This window comes from Arachis ipaensis, chromosome B5 (genome assembly GCF_059453495.1).
Source record: "Arachis ipaensis isolate K30076 ecotype BB chromosome B5, ASM5945349v1, whole genome shotgun sequence".
Classification (NCBI taxonomy): Eukaryota; Viridiplantae; Streptophyta; class Magnoliopsida; order Fabales; family Fabaceae; genus Arachis; species Arachis ipaensis.
The window spans coordinates 107,220,192-107,239,963 of NC_142440.1; the positions used below are offsets into that span (position 1 = coordinate 107,220,192).

The window sequence follows — 19,772 nt, forward strand, 5'->3', positions numbered from 1 at the left end:
AATCCCAGCCAAATTGCATAGATGGGAAATGAGGTGAGGAAAAGCTAACCTTGCCATAGTGGAGGACTTGTCAGCCACCTTGTAGAGTTCTTGAGGTATAATCTCATGAACCTCCACCTCTTCTCCAATCATGATGCTATGGATCATGATGGCTCGGTCTATAGTAACTTCAGACTGGTTGCTAGTGGGAATGATTGAGCGTTGAATGAACTCCAACCATCCTCTAGCTACAGGCTTAAGGTCCAGTCTTCTCAGTTGAACCGGTTTGCCTTTTGAGTCAATCTTCCATTGAGCTCCTTCTACACATATGTCCATGAGGACTTGGTCCAACCTTTGATCAAAGTTGACTCTCCTTGTGTAGGGGCATGCGTTCTCTTCCATCATTGGCAAGTTGAATGCCAACCTTACATTTTCCGGACTAAAATCTAAGTAATTCCCCCGAACCATGGTGAGATAATTCTTTGGGTTCGGGTTCTTACTTTGATCATGGTTCCTTGTGATCCATGCATTAGTATAGAACTCTTGAACCATTAGAGTTCCGACTTGTTGGATGGGGTTTGTTAGAACTTCCCAACCTCTTCTATGGATCTCATGTCGGATCTCCGGATACTCATTTCTCTTTAGCTTGAAAGGGACCTCTGGGATCACCTTCTTCTTGGCCACAACATCATAAAAGTGGTCTTGATGAGCTTTGGAGATGAATCTTTCCATCTCCCATGACTCGGAGGTGGAAGCTTTTGTCTTCTCTTTCCCTTTTCTAGAAGATTCTCCAGTCTTAGGTGCCATCAATGGTAATGGAAAAAACAAAAAGCTTATGCTTTTACCACACCAAACTTAGAATTTTGCTCGCCCTCAAGCAAGAGAAGAAAGAATAGAGGAAGAAGAAGAAGAAAATATGGAGGAGAGGAGGGAAAGGTGTATTCGGCCATAAGGGTGAGTTTTGGGTGGGAAATTGATTTTGAATTTTGAAGGTAGGTGGAGTTTATGAGGTAGGTTTATGGGGAAGAGTGGATGATGTGAGTGGTGAAGTTGTGATAGGGAAGAGAGATTGAGGTGATTGGTGAAGAGTTTTGGGGAAGAGTGTTTATTGGGAAGAGAGGATGAACATTGAGAAGAGGGAAGAGAGTGAGTAGTGGTAGGTGGGGATCCTGTGGGGTCCACAAATGCTGAGATGATTCTGTGGGGTCCACAGATTCTGAGGTGTCAAGGAATTGCATCCCTGCACCCATTAGGCATGTAAAATGCCTTTTCATGCAATTCTGGCGTTTAAACGCCGAATTGATGCTTGTTCTGGGCGTTCAACGCCCAGATGCAGCATATTTCTGGCGTTGAACGCCAGCCAGATGCTTGTTTCTAGCGTTCAGTGCCAGCTCTTCTTCAATGTGTATTTCTGGCGTCTGAACGCCAGGATGCTGCTTGTTTCTGGCGTTCAACGCCAGAAACATGCTCTGTTCTGGCATTGAACGCCAGACAGATGTTCCTTACTGGCGTTTAAACACCAGTGAAATCCTCCTCCAGGGTGTGATTTTTCTTCTACTGTTTTTGATTCCGTTTTCAATTTTTATATTTATTTTGTAACTCCACATGATCATGAACCTAATAAAACATGAAATAACAATAAAAATAAATTAAAATTAGATAAATAAAAATTGGTTTGCCTCCCAACAAGTGCTTCTTTAATGTCAATAGCTTGACAGTGGGTTCTTATGGAGCCTCACAGATGTTCAGAGCATTGTTGAGACTCCCCAACACCAAACTTAGAGTTTGGATATGGGAGTTCAACACCAAACTTAGAGTTTGACTGTGGGGGCTCTGATTGACTCTGTTTTGAGAGAAGCTTACTGTGCCTCTTTTCCATGTTTACAGAAGGATGACCTTGAGTTTTAAACACAAGGGAGTCCTCATTCAATTGAAGGACTAATTCGCCTCTGTCAACATCAATCACAGCTCTTGCTGTGGTTAGGAAGGGTCTTCCAAGGATGATGAATTCATCCTCATTCTTCCCAGAATCTAGGACTATGAAGTCAGCAGGGATGTAAAGGCCTTCAACCTTTACTAACACGTCCTCTACTTGTCCATAAGCCTATTTTCTTGAATTGTCTGCCATATTTAATGAGATTTTAGCAGCTTGCACCCCAAAGATTCTCAGTTTCTCTATTACAGAGAGGGGCATGAGGTTTATCCCTGAACCAAGGTCACACAGAGCTTTTTCAAAGATCATGGTGCCTACAGTACAAGGTATTAGGAACTTTCCAGGATCCTGTTTCTTCTGAGGCAATGTCAGTTGATCCAGATCACTTAGTTCATTGGTGAACAAGGGAGGTTCATCTTCCCAAGTCTCAATACCAAATAAATTGGCATTCAGCTTCATGATTGCACCAAGGAACTTGGCAACTTGCTTTTCAATAACATCCTCATTCTTTTCAGAAGAGGAATACTCATTAGAGCTCATGAATGGTGTAAGGAGGTTCAATGGAATCTCTATGGTCTCTAGTTGAGTCTCTGATTCCTTTGGTTCCTCAGAGGGAAACTCCTTATTGATCACTGGACGCCCCAGGAGGTCTTCCTCCTTGGGATTCACGTCCTCCCCTTCTTCCTTGGATTCGGCCATGATGGTCATTTCAATGGCCTTGCACTTTCCTTTTGGATTTTCTTCTGTATTGCTTGGGAGAGTACTAGGAGGGATTTCAGTGATCCTTTTACTCAGCTGGCCCACTTGTGCCTCCAAATTTCTAATGGAGGACCTTGTCTCATTCATGAAACTTATAGTGGCCTTAGATAGATCAGAGACTAAATTTGCTAAGCTAGATGGATTCTGCTCAGAATTCTCTGTCTGTTGCTGAGTGGATAATGGAAAAGGCTTGCTATTTCTAAACCTGTTTCTTCCACCATTGTTAAAGCCTTGTTGAGGCTTTTGTTGATCCTTCCATGAGAAATTTGGATGATTTTTTCATGATGGGTTATAGGTGTTTCCATAAGGTTCACCTAAGAAATTCACCTCTGCTATTGCAGGGTTCTCAAGATCATAAGCCTCTTCTTCAGAAGGCGCCTCTTGAGTACTGTTGGATGCAGCTTGCATTCCATTCAGACTCTGAGAAATCATATTGACTTGCTGAGTCAATATTTTGTTCTGAGCCAATATGGCATTCAGAGTATCAATTTCAAGAACTCCCTTCTTCTGAGGCGTCCCATTACCCACAGGATTCCTCTCAGAAGTGAACATGAACTGGTTATTAGCAACTATGTCAATGAGTTCTTGAGCTTCTGCAGGCGTTTTCTTTAGGTGAATGGATCCACCTGCAGAAATATCCAATGACATCTTAGCTAATTCAGACAGACCATCATAGAATATATCCAGGATGGTCCATTCTGAAAGCATGTCAGAAGGACACTTTTTGGTCAGTTACTTGTATCTCTCCCAAGCTTCATAGAGGGATTCACCTTCTTTCTGTCTGAAGGTTTGAACATCCACTCTAAGCTTGCTCAGCTCTTGAGGAGGGAAGAACTTGGCTAAGAAAGCCGTGACCAGCTTATCCCAAGAGTTCAGGCTATCTTTGGGTTGAGAGTCCAACCACACTCTAGCTCTGTCTCTTACAGCAAAAGGGAAAAGCATGAGCCTGTAGACTTCAGGATCTACTCCATTAGTCTTAACAGTATCACAGATCTGCAAGAATTCAGTTAAGAACTGAAAAGGATCTTCAGATAGAAGTCCATGAAACTTGCAGTTCTATTGCATCAGAGAAACTAGCTGAGGTTTCAGCTCAAAATTGTTTGCTCCAATGGTAGGGATGGAGATTCTTCTTCCATGTAAATTGGAATTAGGTGCAGTAAAGTCACCAAGCATCCTCCTTGCATTATTATTATTTTCGGCTGCCATCTCCTCTTCTTGTTCGAAAATTTCTGAAAGGTGCTTGCTGGATTGTTGTAATTTAGCTTCTCTTAGTTTCCTCTTCAGAGTCCTTTCAGGTTCTGGATCTGCTTTAACAAGAATATTCTTGTCCTTGCTCCTGCTCATATAAAAAAGAGGAAACAGAAAAATAATAATAGGGATCCTTTTTACCACAGTATAGAGGTCCTTGTGTGAGTAGAAGAAAAGAAGAAGAAAAGAATGTAATGTAAAGAAAGAAACACAAGGGTGAGGAGAGCAGAGATGTGAGTAAATGAATAAATAAATAGAAGGAGATGAGAGAGAGAGGTTTTGGAAAATAATTTTTGAAAAGGAGTTAGTGATTTTCGAAAATTAAAAGAAGAAATAAATTATAATTGAATTTTGAAACAATTAGTTAATTAAAAAGAATTTTTGAAAAAGAAGGAGATATTTTCGAAAATTAGAGTGAGAGAGGGTTAGTTAGCTAGTTTTGAAAAAGATAAGAAACAAACAAAAAGTTAGTTAGTTAGTTGAAACAAATTTGAAAATCAATTTTGAAAAGATAAGAAGATAAGAAGTTAGAAAAGATATTTTAAAATCAATTTTTTGAAAAAGATATGATTTTGAAAAAGATAAGATAAAAAGATATTTTTGAAAAGATATGATTGAAATTAGTTTTGAAAAAGATTTAATTTTTAAAATCACAATTAATGACTTGATTCTCAAGAAATCACAAGATATGATTCTAGAATTTAAAGTTTGAATCTTTCTTAACAAGCAAGTAACAAACTTGAAATTTTTGAATCAAAACATTAATTGATGATGTTATTTTTGAAAATTAGGAGATAAAGATAAGAAAAAGATTTTTTTGAAAAATATTTTAAAAATTTTCAAAAATAAATAAAAAATGAAAAAGATTTGATTTTTGAAAAAGATTTTGAAAAAGATAAGATTTTTAAATTGAAAATTTGATTTGACTCATAAGAAACAATTGAATTTTTAAAATTTTTGAAAAAGTCAATCCAAATTTTCGAATTTTATGAGAGAAAAAAGGAAAGATATTTTTTTTATTTTTGAATTTTTAATGATGAGAGAGAAAAACATGAAAAAGACTCAATGCATGAAAATTTTGGATCAAAACAATGAATGCATGCAAGAATGCTATGAATGTCAAGATGAACACCAAGAACTTATTTTTGAAAAATTTTTTGATGCAAAGAAAACATGCAAGACACCAAACTTAGAAATCTTTAATGCTTATGCACTAAGAATTCAAGAATGCATATGAAAAACACCATACAACACAAAACAATATAATATGAAGATCAATCAAGAAGGTTTACCAAGAACAACTTGAAGATCATGAAGAACACCATGAATGCATGATTTTTTTCGAAAAATGCAAGATGAACATGCAATTGACACCAAACATAAAATCTGACTCAAGACTCAAACAAGAAACACAAAATATTTTTTATTTTTATGATTTTCTAAAAATTTTTTTTTTTTGGATTTTTCGAAAATTAATGTGAAAAAGAAAAATAAAGATTCCAAAATTTTTAATATGAATTTCAGGAATCTTGTACTCTTAGTCTAAAGCTCCAATCTGAGGGTTAGGCATGGCTTAATAGCCAGCCAAGCTTTAGAAGAAATAAATCAGGCATGCAACAGCTGATATTCAAATTAACTTGCCTCTATGCTAATGGTTGGAAGCCCCTATCCAGAAGAATTAGACATGGCTTTACAGCCAGCCAGGCTTCAACATGTTTCATGAAACACTAGAATTCATTTTTAAAAATTCTGAAATAATTTTTGAAAACAGATGAGAAATTTTTGAAAGATTTTTGAAATTTTTTTTTTGGAAAAATTTTTTGAAAATAAAATAAGAAGAAAATTACCCAATCTGAGCAACATGATGAACCGTCAGTTGTCCAAACTCGAACAATCCCCGGCAACAGCGCCAAAAACTTGGTGCACGAAATTGTGATCTCAGGCAACGGCGCCAAAAACTCTGTACGCACGTCCTAATAAATTGTTTTTCATTCACAACTTCGATACAACTAACCAGCAAGTGCACTGGGTCGTCCAAGTAATAAAACCTTACGTGAGTAAGGGTCGATCCCACGGAGATTGTTGGTATGAAGCAAGCTATGGTCATCTTGTAAATCTCAGTCAGGCGGATATCAAATAGTTATGGAGTTTTCGAAAATAAATAATAGATAGACAGAAAATAAAGATAGAAATACTTATGTAATTCATCGGTGAGAATTTCAGATAAGCGTATAGAGATGCTTTCGTCCCTCTGAACTTCTGCTTTCCTGCTGTCTTCATCCAATCAGTCCTACTCCTTTCCATGGCTGGCTTTATGTAAGGACATCACCGTTGTCAATGGCTACTTTTCATCCTCTCTGTAAAAATGGTCCGATGCGCTGTTACTGCATGGCTAATCATCTGGAGGCATCACCGTGGTCAATGGTTGCATCCTATCCTCTTGTGAAAATGGTCCAAATGCTCTGTCATAGCACGGCTAATCATCTGAGGTTCTCGATCATACTGGAATAGGATTCACCCTCCTTTTGCGTCTGTCACTACGCCCAGCACTCGCGAGTTTGAAGTTCGTCACAGTCATTCCATCCCAGAGTCCTACTCGGAATACCACAGACAAGGTTTAGACTTTCCGGACTCTCATGAATGCCACCATCAATCTAGCTTATACCACGAAGATTCTGATTAAGAGATCTAAGAGATACTCATTCAATCTAAGGTGGAACGGAAGTGGTTGTCAGGCACGCGTTCGTGGGGGAATGATGATGATTGTCACACTCATCACATTCATATTGAAGTACGAATGAATATCTTAGAAGCGGAATAAGTTGAATTGAATAGAAAAACAGTAGTACTTTGCATTAATTCATGAGGAACAGCAGAGCTCCACACCTTAATATATGGAGTGCAGAAACTCTACCGTTTGAAAATACATAAGTGATGAAGGTCCAGGCATGACCGAATGGCCAGCCCCCAAAACGTGATCACAGGATCGAAAATACAATCCAGGATGTCTAATACAATAGTAAAAAGTTCTATTTATAATAAACTAGCTACTAGGGTTTATAGAAGTAAGTAATTGATGCATAAATCTACTTCCGGGGCCCACTTGGTGTGTGCTTGGGCTGAGCTTTAGCTTTCCACGTGCAGAGGCTTCTTTTGGAGTTGAACGCCAGGTTGTAACGTGTTTCTGGCGTTCAACTCTGGTTTGTGACGTGTTTCTGGCGTTTAACTCCAGATAGCAGCATAGAACTGGCGTTCAACGCCCTTTTGCGTCGTCTAAACTCGGCCAAAGTATGGACTATTATATATTGCTGGAAAGCCCTGGATGTCTACTTTCCAACGCAATTAGAAGCGCGCCATTTCGAGTGCAGGGAGGTCAGAATCCAACAGCATCAGCAGGGAGGTCAGAATCCAACAGCATCAGCAGTCCTTCTTCAACCTCTGAATCTGATTTTTGCTAAAGTCCCTCAATTTCAGCCAGAAAAAACCTGAAATCACAGAAAAACACACAAACTCATAGTAAAGTCCAGAAATGTGAATTTAACATAAAAACTAATAAAAACATCCCTAAAAGTAACTAGATCCTACTAAAAACATACTAAAAACAATGCCAAAAAGCGTATAAATTATCCACTCATCAGATGTACAGGCCTTCAACCTTCACTAAGACATCCTCTACAAGTCCATAAGCCTATTTCTTTGAATCGTCTGCCATCTCTAGTGAGATTCTCGCAGCTTGTACCTCAAAGATCCCTAGTTTCTCCATTACAGAGAGTGGCATGAGGTTTATTCCTGACCCCGGGTCACACAGAGCCTTTTCAAAGGTCATGGTGCCTATGGTACAGGGTATTAAGAATTTTCGGGATCCGGTTTCTTCTGAGGTAATTTCAGTTGAACCAAGGCATTCAGTTCATTAATGAGCAATAGAGGTTCATCCTCCCAAGTCTCATTACCAAATAACTTGGCATTCAGATTCATGATATCTCCTAAATACTGAGCAACTTGCTCTTCAACAATATCTTCATTTTCTTCTGATGAAGAATACTCATCAGAGCTCATGAATGGCAACAGTAAGTTCAGTGGAATCTCTATGGTCTCTATATGAGCCTCAGATTCCTTTGGTTCCTCACTAGGGAACTCCTTAGTGGTCAGTGGACGTCCATTGAGGTATTCTTCACTGGAAATCACTGCCTCTTCCTCCTCTATAGGTTTGGCCATGTTGGGTATATTGATGGCCTTGCACTCTCTCTTTGGATTCTTTTCTGTATTGCTTGGGAGAGTACTAGGAGGAGTTTCAGTAACTCTTTTACTCAGTTGACCCACTTGTGCCTCTAAATTTCTGATGGAGGACCTTGTTTCAGTCATGAAACTGAGAGTGGTCTTAGATAGATCAGAGACTATAGTTGCTAAGTCAGAGAGGCTCTGCTTAGAATTCTCTGTCTGTTGCTCAGAAGATGATGGAAAAGGTTTGCTATTTCCAAACCTATTTCTCCCATCATTATTATTATTGAAGCCTTGATTAGGCTTCTACTGATCCTTCCATGAGAAATTAGGGTGATTCCTCCATGAAGGATTATAGGTGTTTCCATAGGATTCCCCCATGTAATTCACCTCTTCCATTGCAAGATTCTCAGGGTCATAAGCTTCTCCTTCAGAGGAGGCTTCTTTAGTACTGTCGGATGCAGCTTGCATTCCAGTTAGATTCTGAGAAATCATATTGACTTCCTGAGTCAATATTTTATTCTGAGCCAATATGGCATTCAGAGTATCAATCTCAAGAACTTCTTTCTTCTGAGTCGTCCCATTATTCATAGGATTTCTTTCAGAAGTATACATGAACTGGTTATTTGCAACCATCTCAATGAGTTCCTGGGCTTCTGCAGGCGTTTTCTTCAGATGAAGAGATCCACCAGCAGAGTGGTCTAATGACATCTTGGACAATTCAGACAGACCATCATAGAATATGCATAAGATGCTCTATTCTGAAAGCATGTCAGAAGGACACCTTCTGATCAATTGCTTGTATCTTTCCCAAGCTTTATAGAGGGATTCACCTTCCTTCTGTCTGAAGGTTTGGACTTCTACTCTAAGCTTGCTCAACTTTTGAGGTGGAAAGAATTTGGCCAAGAAAGCATTGACCAACTTTTCCCAAGAGTTCAGGCTTTCTTTAGGTTGTGAGTCCAACCATATCATAGCTCTGTCTCTTACAACAAAGGGAAAAAGCATAAGTCTGTAGACCTCGGGATTAACCCCATTGGTCTTAACAGTGTCACAGATTTGTAAGAATTCAGCTAAGAACTGATGAGGATCTTCCAATGGAAGTCCATGAAACTTGCAATTCTGCTGCATTAGAGAAACTAATTGAGGCTTAAGCACAAAGTTGTTTGCTCCAATTGCAGGAATTGAGATGCTTCTTCCATAGAAGTCAGAAGTTGGTGCAGTAAACTCACCAAGCATCTTTCTTGCATCTCCACCATTGTTGTTGTTTTCGGCTGCCATATCTTCTTCTTTATCAAAAATTTCTGTAAGGTCCTCTCCAGAGTGTTCTGCTTTAGCTTCTCTTAGCTTCCTCTTTAGAGTCCTTTCAGGTTGAGGATCAGCTTCAACAAGAATGTCTTTATCATTGTTCCTGCTCATACGAAAAAGAAGAGAACAGAGAAGAAGAGGAATCCTCTATGTCACAGTATAAAGATTCTTTTATGTGAGTAGAAGAAGAGAAGAATAGAAGAATGAGGTAGAGAGAGAATTAAGAGAATTCAAACACAGAGAGAGGGAGAGGGTTCGAATTATAAGTAGAAGAGAAGTGTTAGTAAATACATAAAATAAATAGAAAGAGATGAGAGAGAGAGTGTGTATTCGAATTTTTAATTAAAAGAAAAGAAAAATATTTTTGTTTTTATTTTAATTATGAGTTAGAATTCGAAATTTAAGAAGGAAAATAAAATAAAAATAGAATTGAAAACAATTAGTTAATTAAAATTTTTTTTGAAAAAGTGGTGAGTGATTTTCGAAAATTAGAGAGAGAAAAGTAGTTAGGTGGTTTTGAAAAAGATAAGTAATAGTAAAACAAACAAAAAGTCAAATAGTTAATTGAAAAATATTTGAACGTAAATTTTGAAAAGATAAGAAGTTAGAAAAAGATTTTGAAATTAAATTTTGAAAAAGATATGATTGAAATTTATTTTGAAAAAGATTTGAAAAAGAAATTAAAAAGATTTGATTTTTGAAATTAAAGTTAATGACTTGACTAACAAGAAACTAAAAGATATGATTCTAGAATTTAAAGATTGAACCTTTCTTAACAGGAAAGTAACAAACTTGAAATTTTTTTATCAGAACATCAAATGTTAGCCATGATCTCGAAAATTATGAAATAAAAATTAAGAAAAGGATTTTGAAAATTTATTTTGAAAATTTTTCGAAAAACATGAAAGAAAAATGAAAAAGATTTGATTTTGAAAAAGATTTAAAAAGATAGAATTTTTAAATTGAAATTTTGACTTGACTAAAAAGAAATAATTAAATTTTTAAAATAAGAGAAAGATATTTTTTTGAGTAAAATAAGGGAAAGAGATTTTTTTTTATTTTTGAATTTTTAATGAGGAGAGAGAAAAACAACAAAATGACACAAGACATAAGAATTTAAGATCAAAACAACTAATGCATGCAAGAAGACTTTGAATGTCAAGATGAACATCAAGAACACTTTGAAGATCATGATGAACATCAAGAACATATTTTTGAAAATTTTTAAGAAAAGAAACACATGCAAGACACCAAACTTAGAAATTTTTGTACTAGGGACACTAACAATTCAAAAATGCACAAGAAAAACAACACAAAACAAGAAAATCAAAAGATTAAACAAAGAGAATCATCAAGAACAACTTGAAGATCAAATAAGAACACAATGAATTTTTTAAAATTTAAGGAAAATTAAAAATAGGCAATTGACACCAAACTTAAAATTTGATACAAGACTTAAAAAAGAAATACAAATTTTTTTTTGGTTTTTTGATCTTATTAAATTTTTTTGTATTTTTCAAAAATATTTTGGAAAAAGAAAACAAAGAAATTCAAAATTTTTAATAAGAATTCCAGGGTTCATGCAATGTTAGTCTAAAGCTTCGGTCCAAAAGAATTAGACATGGCCAAATGGCCAGCCAAGCTTTAGCATAACAAATGCAGACATGTCCTTTCTACAATGGAAAGTGGAAACCTCGGTCCAAAAGATTAGATATGGCTTAACAGCCAGCCAGGCTTCAACATATCTCAAGAAGCTCTAGAATTCATTCTTAAAAATTCTGAAGAACAATTTTTTTTTGAAATTTTTCGAAAATAAAAATAAAAAGCTTAAACATAAAATAAAATTAACCAATCTAAGCAACAAGATGAACCTTCAGTTGTCCAAACTCGAACAATCCCCGGCAACGGCGCCAAAAACTTAGCGCAGGGAATTGTGATTCACACTTTTCACAACTCCGCACAACTAACCAGCAAGTGCACTGGGTCGTCCAAGTAATACCTTACGTGAGTAAGGGTCGATCCCACGGAGATTGTCGGCTTGAAGCAAGCTATGGCCATCTTGTAAATCTCAGTCAGGCGGATTCAAATGGTTATGAGGTTTTGATAATTGAAAGATAGATAAAACATAAAAAAAATAGAGATACTTATGTGATTCATTGGTGGGAATTTCAGATAAGCGTTTGGAGATGCTTTGTTGCTTCTGAACCTCTGCTTTCCTATTGTCTTCTTCCAACCATGCATGCTCCCTTTCATGGCAAGCTGTATGATTCTCTCGGATGAAAAATACTAGGTACAATCTCTGCACGGCTAATCAACTGTCGGATTTCTCGTCTCGGATGAAAAATACCAAGTACAGCTACCGCACGGCTAATCATGTGTCGATTCTCACTAGCGTCGGAATAGGACCTTTATCCTTTTGCACACTGTCACTGTGCCCAACATTCGCAAGTTTGAAGCTCGTCACAGTCATCCCTTCCCAGATCCTACTTGGAATACCATAGACAAGGTTTAGACTTTTCGGATCTCAGAATTGCCTGCCAATTGGTTCTAGCCTATACCACGAAGGTACTAAACTCACGGACTCGGTCTGTGTATTAGATACCCAAGAGAATATTGATGCCAGGGCATCTTGGCCAGTTTCACTGACCTTTTCTTTACTGTTTTTAGGTTAGTTTCATGCATTTCCTTAAGAAATAAGCTAGTTTTGGGTAGATATTCACTTACACCTTGATTCAAGCATACATTGTGTATTTTACATTATTTCATGAGGATTTTGCATAAGTTTAGTGACAAATTGTATATTGCATTGCCCATGACTTGGACTAGAACTTTGATGCGCTCTATTGCTTGATTTCAGGACCAAAGGAAGCAAGGAATGGGAGGTAACTTGCAAAGTTAATGAGAAAAGTGATTGCCAATAACGCTCTCAAAGCCATCATTGACCACGTTAAGAGTCACGTTAACTAAGTTAACGTGAACTCTAACGTGGAGAAGGGAAGTTGAGCCAACGTTAATGACACTTAACATTGTCACTAACGTTGGCAAATGCTCATAAATGGCCACGTTAGAGTCCACGTTAACTTAGTTAACGTGGCCTCTAATGTTAAAAAGGGGAAGAAACGCCAACGTTAGTGACATTCAATATTGTCACTAACGTTGGCCTAAGGAGAAATATACCACGTTAACTCCCACGTTAACTTGGTTAACGTGGTAGCTAACGTAAGAAGTAAGAGTGGTCGACAACGTTAGTGACACCCAACATTGTCACTAACGTTGGAAGCAACCACATAACCCCCCAAGGAGCCACGTTAACTTCCACGTTAACTTAGTTATCCAGATATTCCCCCTAATCTCCCTACTGTACCATCTCAGTTATCCAGGGTCTTCACTATCAACAGAGTTCTTTCCCTGGAACATGTGGAGATTATTGATCCAACCAATGGATATAAGTCCACAGCAAGAGGGGAGGACTTTAAGCACTACCAACCACCCTGATGAGGGAAAAACGTCAAGCTAGTGATGCTAAAGAAGCGCTTCATGGGAGGCAACCCATGTTTTATATGTTTTTAAAATAATGAATAAATCAATGTTTATGAATTTCAACCCAAACTTGACAAACACTTGGTGAAATCTTTATCATGCAGTATATAGTGAAGAATAAGTTTGGTGTTCAAAGCAAACCAAGATGCATGCTAGTCTTGGGAGCTTTGAACAAAACTTTTCATCACATTGCTTCAAACTAAGTTTGGTGTCACCCCATGGTGCCACCAAAATGCATAAGGATACACAAGTAGTTAGTTAGTTGAAATTCATAAATAAACAAACTCTTTTTCTTCTCTTTATTATTCTAGCCGTAGAGTTTGATTTTTATGATATTAATTTTCTTATTTTAAATCTTTATAGGAAAAGAAAAGAAGCATAAAAAGGGATGGATTGGACAACTAAACAAAGAAGGATCGGACACCACAAAAGGAAGGGCTACACACTTGTTCTAAAAAGGGAATACATTGGAAAATGTTGCCATGCAACATTGGAAAAATGGAACCCCTAAAAAACCGAGCAATCTCATTCATAAAGTGATGATCCTTGTCTTTTATCCATGCATCACCCCAACCGTCCATCAAGTAACCACTCAATCAATCCACACCCTCCATTCTCTCACAACTTCTCTATATAAATGACCCTTGTTCCGTACCCACCTTCATTGTCATTACCCAATCTTCACCACTCTCCATTTCGGTACAAGACACTCCCTACCCCATTAAAAACCTTTTTCCACCTCACTCTCTTCATCGCAATAAAACCTTAAACAACCAAAAATCTCCACAACTTTGCCACCTTCACATATTAACTATCATTCATGGTGTCTTCGGGTTCTAAAAGAAGGAAGGGAAAGGAACCCATAGAAGAACACCCATATGATGAAAAGAGATTTAGAAGCTTGCATCATGCATTGCAATACGGGTGGATGATTGATAAGGAAATCATTTATGAGCTGGGATTTCAAGTTAAAAAGACTGAGTGCCCCGAAATCACAGAGAAGATAGAAAGGAGAAGATGGGAGCTCCTCACTGACCCGGTCATTAAGGTGAATGCAAACCTCATAAGAGAATTTTATGCAAATGCGGTTCGATATGATAAGAAGAATGAGTCGTACACAAGCTTTGTGAGAGGAAAGATGGTGGACTTTGGTCCCATGAGTGTCATGAGGGCATTGAAGCTACGGTCTATACAGTTTGAAGAAGAAAGCTATCACTCAAGATTGGACAACCCCAATTATGACCACATTCTGCAAGATATGTGTGTACCAGGAGCTGACTGGGAAAGGGGTGCGGGAAATAAACCAAAGTTCATCAAGAGAACAGATCTCACTCCTGAAGCCAAGGGGTGGTTTGAGCTAGTGAGAAGGTCTATTCTCCCAACTACAAACAACTCGGAGGTGAATGTCAAGAGAGCCACAATGGTGCACTGTATACTGAAGGGAGGAGAAATCAGGGTTCATGAACTCATAGCTGAAGGTATTAGAAAGATGGCAGAGAAAAGCGACTCAAGAGGAACGTTAGGTTACCCCAGCACTATTTACCGAATATGCAAGAAAGTTGGGGTGGTTTTTGAAGATGAGAACCCCATGTGGATAAAGGAAGGCATCCCAATAACTGTACGAAGGATGAATGCTGCAGCATCCCCTTTGCCTCAGCGGAAGCAAAGGAAGAGGACAGCCCCTCAAGTAGTAGAAGGACAAGTCTTAGAGGGCCAAGCACAACAGAACTTGGACATGCACCAATTGCAGGAGGCCATTGATGGCTTGTCTAGACAATATTTGGAAAGCCAAGGAGCACAAAAAGAGATTCAACTACAGATGATGGGGCAGCAAGAGGAAACACTCTCAAGATGGATGACTCAACAAGGTGAGTGGTAAAGGCAAATGATGGAACAACAACTAAGTCAAGGACAACAATGGGGAGAAACATTCAATAGGATGGAACAAAGGCAAAACGAGCAACAAGAATCCATCCAGAGGCTAATCAACATCCAAGCACATCAAGGGGCACACATACATGAGATGCATCGAAGACAAATAGAACAGGCAGAACTATTGGACGAGCAAAGGGCATTCGCAGAAGGAGTTTACATGAGCGAAACGGAGTTTACATGAGCGAAACGGGACATCACATAAACACTCAAGCGAGGCTCGGCTACTTAGTGGGACAGCTGCCAATATTGCATCCAGGAATAGCCAGATATGAAGAAATGAAGGATGAATTAGCACGAGAGGAAAGACAAAGGGTGGAAGAGAGTCATGAGTTAGTGAGGAAGGCACTTGAGGATTGGAAGTAAGCAAGATTGGCACGGATGCGAGGAAATGCAAGAGGAAACAAGGAGGACAAGCAAGGAAAAGAGCATGGACATCCACAACAGTAAAAGGTGGTGGAGTTCCTTCTTTATTCCACCTTTCTCTATGTTTTAAATAAGGAAGATCTTGTGTGAAATAGAACTTGCTTCCATGTTATGTTTAAACCTTCTTCAATTATGTCTTTTAAGTTTTTGGTATTGAAGAAAGTCTCTGTGTGCTAGTCTTTATGTCACTGCATCCTTACTTTACTTACTTGTATGCTTGTCCCTTTTAATCAAATGAAGAGAGAATGTTTATGTTTCAAAAGACCAGAGTAGAGTTTACACTATGGAGTATATTCATGAGTTTGTGGTATGATCATAAGTTAGCTAAGTTGGTTCAACCATAAGGTGGGATGACAACTATCTGGCCTGAATACTTTGCTTTGAATATACTCATGAGACTAAGTATATGACAAGATCCTAATAAGAGAAAGAGAAAAGAATAATGAAAGTGGAAAAACAAAAGAAAAAGAGTAAGCAATAAGGCTAGGCACCAATGGTTTTGATCTTAAGATATGTGTCTGTGGTGTTCCTGTGTGAGGGATCTACTTGGATGAATAATCTCTTAGGGGTGCTTTATCACCTGGTAACTTGGGTTAACTAACCCGGGATTATCAGCTGAAAGTCCATTATCAAGAGTAACCTTCACCACAGAGCATTTAGTAACCCAAAGAGGTGCTGGACACCAAGGTCTCAAGAAGGAAAATAAATGAACTATATGCCTGTGGTGTGTATGTATGGGGGAGAGACTTGAGGGAGTAAGTCCTTAGGGGTGCTTCAACACCTAGCACCTTGAACCAACTGGTTCGGGAGTGTTGGCTGAAAGCTTATCTTAAAAAGTTGCCCCCTTACAGAGCACTTAGCCTAAGAACACCAATAAGCTCTGAAATGACAATAAAGGGATCAATGAATAAAAGTCTCATGGGATGTAAGCAAAGTGAGTGTTTTAAGACATGATAAAGGTCTGAAAGCCAGGAATGAACCTAAGTTGCTATGCATGAAACCACCATAAAATCAGTGATATGACTTCCACAAGAATGACTCATTGCTCTTGGCATTCCATTCATCATTCTCTTATTCCAGTACTTGCTTAGGGACAAGCAAGCTTTAAGTTTGATGTTGTGATGCCAGGGCATCTTGGCCAGTTTCACTGACCTTTTCTTTACTGTTTTTAGGTTAGTTTCATGCATTTCCTTAGGAAATAAGCTAGTTTTGAGTAGATATTCACTTACACCTTGATTCAAGCATACATTGTGCATTTTACATTATTTCATGAGGATTTTGCATAAGTTTAGTGACAAATTGTATGTTGCATTGCCCATGACTTGGACTAGAACTTTGATGCGCTCTATTGCTTGATTTCAGGACCAAAGGAAGCAAGGAATGGGAGGTAACTTGCAAAGTTAATGAGAAAAGTGATTGCCAATAACGCTCTCAAAGCCATCATTGACCACGTTAAGAGTCACGTTAACTAAGTTAACGTGAACTCTAACGTGGAGAAGGGAAGTTGAGCCAACGTTAGTGACACTTAACATTGTCACTAACGTTGGCAAATGCTCATAAGTGGCCACGTTAGAGTCCACGTTAACTTAGTTAACGTGGCCTCTAACGTTAAAAAGGGGAAGAAACGCCAACGTTAGTGACATTCAGCATTGTCAGTAACGTTGGCCTAAGGAGAAATATACCACGTTAACTCCCATGTTAACTTGGTTAACGTGTGAGCTAACGTAAGAAGCAAGAGTGGTCGACAACGTTAGTGACACCCAACATTGTCATTAACGTTGGAAGCAACCACACAACCCCCCAAGGAGCCACGTTAGCTTCCACGTTAACTAAGCTAACGTTGATGAGTGAAAGAATGGCCAACGTTAGTGACACTCAACATTGTCACTAACGTTGGGGATGGCTAAGCATGGCCATGTTAGAAGCCACGTTAACCTAGTTAACGTGGACTCTAACGTGAGACATAGGGGCACCTTGGAACGTTAGTGACAATGTTGAGTGTCACTAACGTTCTCGAAGGATGGCAAGCCCACGTCAAAGAGCCACGTTAACTAAGTTAACGTGGGCTCTAACGTGGGAACAAAGGGGGCCTTTCAAAGTTATTGGGAATGTTAAGTCTCAATAACGTGTGCGAAGGACTTAGAGGCAACGTTAGTGGCAACGTTTATGCAACTAACGTTGAAGTTAACGAGGCTTTTACTTAGTAACGTTAGTGAGAAAGTTGATTGTCACTAACATTCTCGAACTTATATTTTCACTAAACGTTAACACCCCTAACTTCCTGAGCTAAAGTCTCTGCCCACTCTACATTTTCTCTCTGCAAGTAAAGCCAAGCCCAAATGAAGAAGAGAACTACTTCAAACTCAAGATCCAAAGGCCCAAGACTTGAAGAGCCAACTAGAAGCTGAGAGAAGTAGTATATATAAGAGTAGCTTTGAATTGTTGAAAAGTTCAAAAAGAGGGGAAAAAAGGGAACTACTCTCTGTATTTTACTTTCTCTGCAATTTCTAGTTCTAGGATGTATTCTCTATCTTGGTTTTCATTTTCTAGAGCTATGAACAACTAAACCCCTTTCATTGGGTTAGGGAGCTCTGTTGTAATTTGATGGATCAATACTAATTTTCATTATTCTTCTTCTATCTTTTCTCTTGATTTTACTTGAAAGCTTTCGATCTTCATCCAATTGAGTAGTTATCTTGGAAAAGAAGCTATTCAAACTTGGATCTCTTCTGAACCTTGAAAGAGGAATGAAGAGATCAAGCTAGAAATGCTTTCTCATGCTGGACCAAATTGGGTTTGGATGGGTATGTGACTATAACCCTCTCAATACTTGATTTGGGAAATGCATGTGGTATAATCAGTGACCATACTTCATCTCTTCTCATGAGCAATTGACCAAGGAATTGGCTATTGATCAAGATTTGAGAGATTGAATTGCAAGAAATTGTAATTCAATCAATTAAGATTGCCAAGGAGATCAATGAGTGCATTGATTGAGGAAGCGATGAGAATGAACTTGATCTGGAGAATCGCAACATCTCTTAAGCCCAATGAACTCCCCATCTCTGATCTTACCCATTCTCTTTAATTTCTGCCATTTACTTTTATGAGCAAATCCCCCATTCCCATTTACAATTCTGTAATTTATTTTCAGTCATTTACTTCTAGTCCTTTAATTCTAGCATTTACTTTTCTGTTATTTACATTCCCGCCATTTTATTTTCTGCAACTCTCAACCCAAATTCTGGATTCGCTCAACTAGAACATTCTTCTAATTAAAGTTTCTTGCTCAACTAGAACATTTTTCGACCTCACTCTATTGTGAGTTTTTACTTGACGACAAATTCGGTACACTTGCGGAAGGGAGATTTGTTGAGAGACAAGTTTTCCGTGCATCAAATATACTCCGGCTGTCGTCCAATGACTACGTTGAACATCAAGTAGACCGCTTGTAGTTGTCAGGAATGCGGATCTTGGCTAAGCGAGTAATGAAAATAGTGGGTGATTGTCACGGGTCACCCCTTCATTCTGACTTAGCTGAATTAAGTACAAGAGTATATCATGGAGAAGAAGTAGGGGTGAATTGAAAGAAAAATAATAGTACTTGCATTAATTCATGAAGAACAGCAGAGCTCCAAACCTTAATCTGTGAGGTGTAGAAACTCCACCGTAGAAAATACATAAGAGAAGAAGGTCTAGGCACGGCCGTGTGGCCAGCCTTCAAATGTAACATAAAACATGTTCCAAAAACTACGAATACAATAGTAAAAGTACTATTTATACTAAACTAGTTACTAGGGATTACAGAAAATAAGTAACTAAGTGTAGATAGTGCAGAAATCCACTTCCGGAGCCCACTTGGTGTGTGCTTTGGCTGAGCATTGAAGCTTTCATGTGAATAGGCCATTCTTGGAGTTAAACACCAGCTTGGGTGCCAGTTTAGGCGTTTAACTTCAGTTCTGGTGCCAGTTCTGGCGTTTTACTCCAGAAAATGGTCTTAGGTGGGTGTTTGAACGCCAGTTTGGGCCATCAAATCTCGGGCAAAGTATGAACTATTAGACATTGCCGGAAAGCCCAAGATGTCTACTATCCAACGCAATTGAGAGCGCGCTAATTGGGCTTCTGTAGCTCCATAAAATCTACTTTGAGTGGAGGAGGGTCAGAATCCAACAGCATCTGCAGTTCTTTTTCAGCCTCTGAATCAGATTTTTGCTCAGGTCCCTCAATGTCAGCCAGAAAATACCTAAAATCACAAAAAAACACATAAACTCTTAGTAAATTCCAAAAATGTGATTTTTGAATAAAAACTAATAAAAATATAATAAAAAGTAACTAAAACATACTAAAAACTATATAAAAACAATGCCAAAAAGGGTATAAATTATTCGCTCATCAGTAGGAGAGACCTATGAAGAAAGTTGTCAAGAGGTGG

The 19,772-nt window shown here is 38.3% G+C and overlaps 1 non-coding gene across 1 annotated transcript; it reads left to right on the plus strand.

The window, feature by feature from the left end:
- The first annotated feature begins 3,373 nt into the window (after positions 1-3,373).
- On the plus strand, positions 3,374-3,481 carry LOC148565290 (small nucleolar RNA R71). The gene has a single exon (XR_015883943.1). It is a non-coding gene; the product is annotated as a small nucleolar RNA R71 (small nucleolar RNA).
- The last annotated feature ends 16,291 nt before the right edge of the window (positions 3,482-19,772 follow it).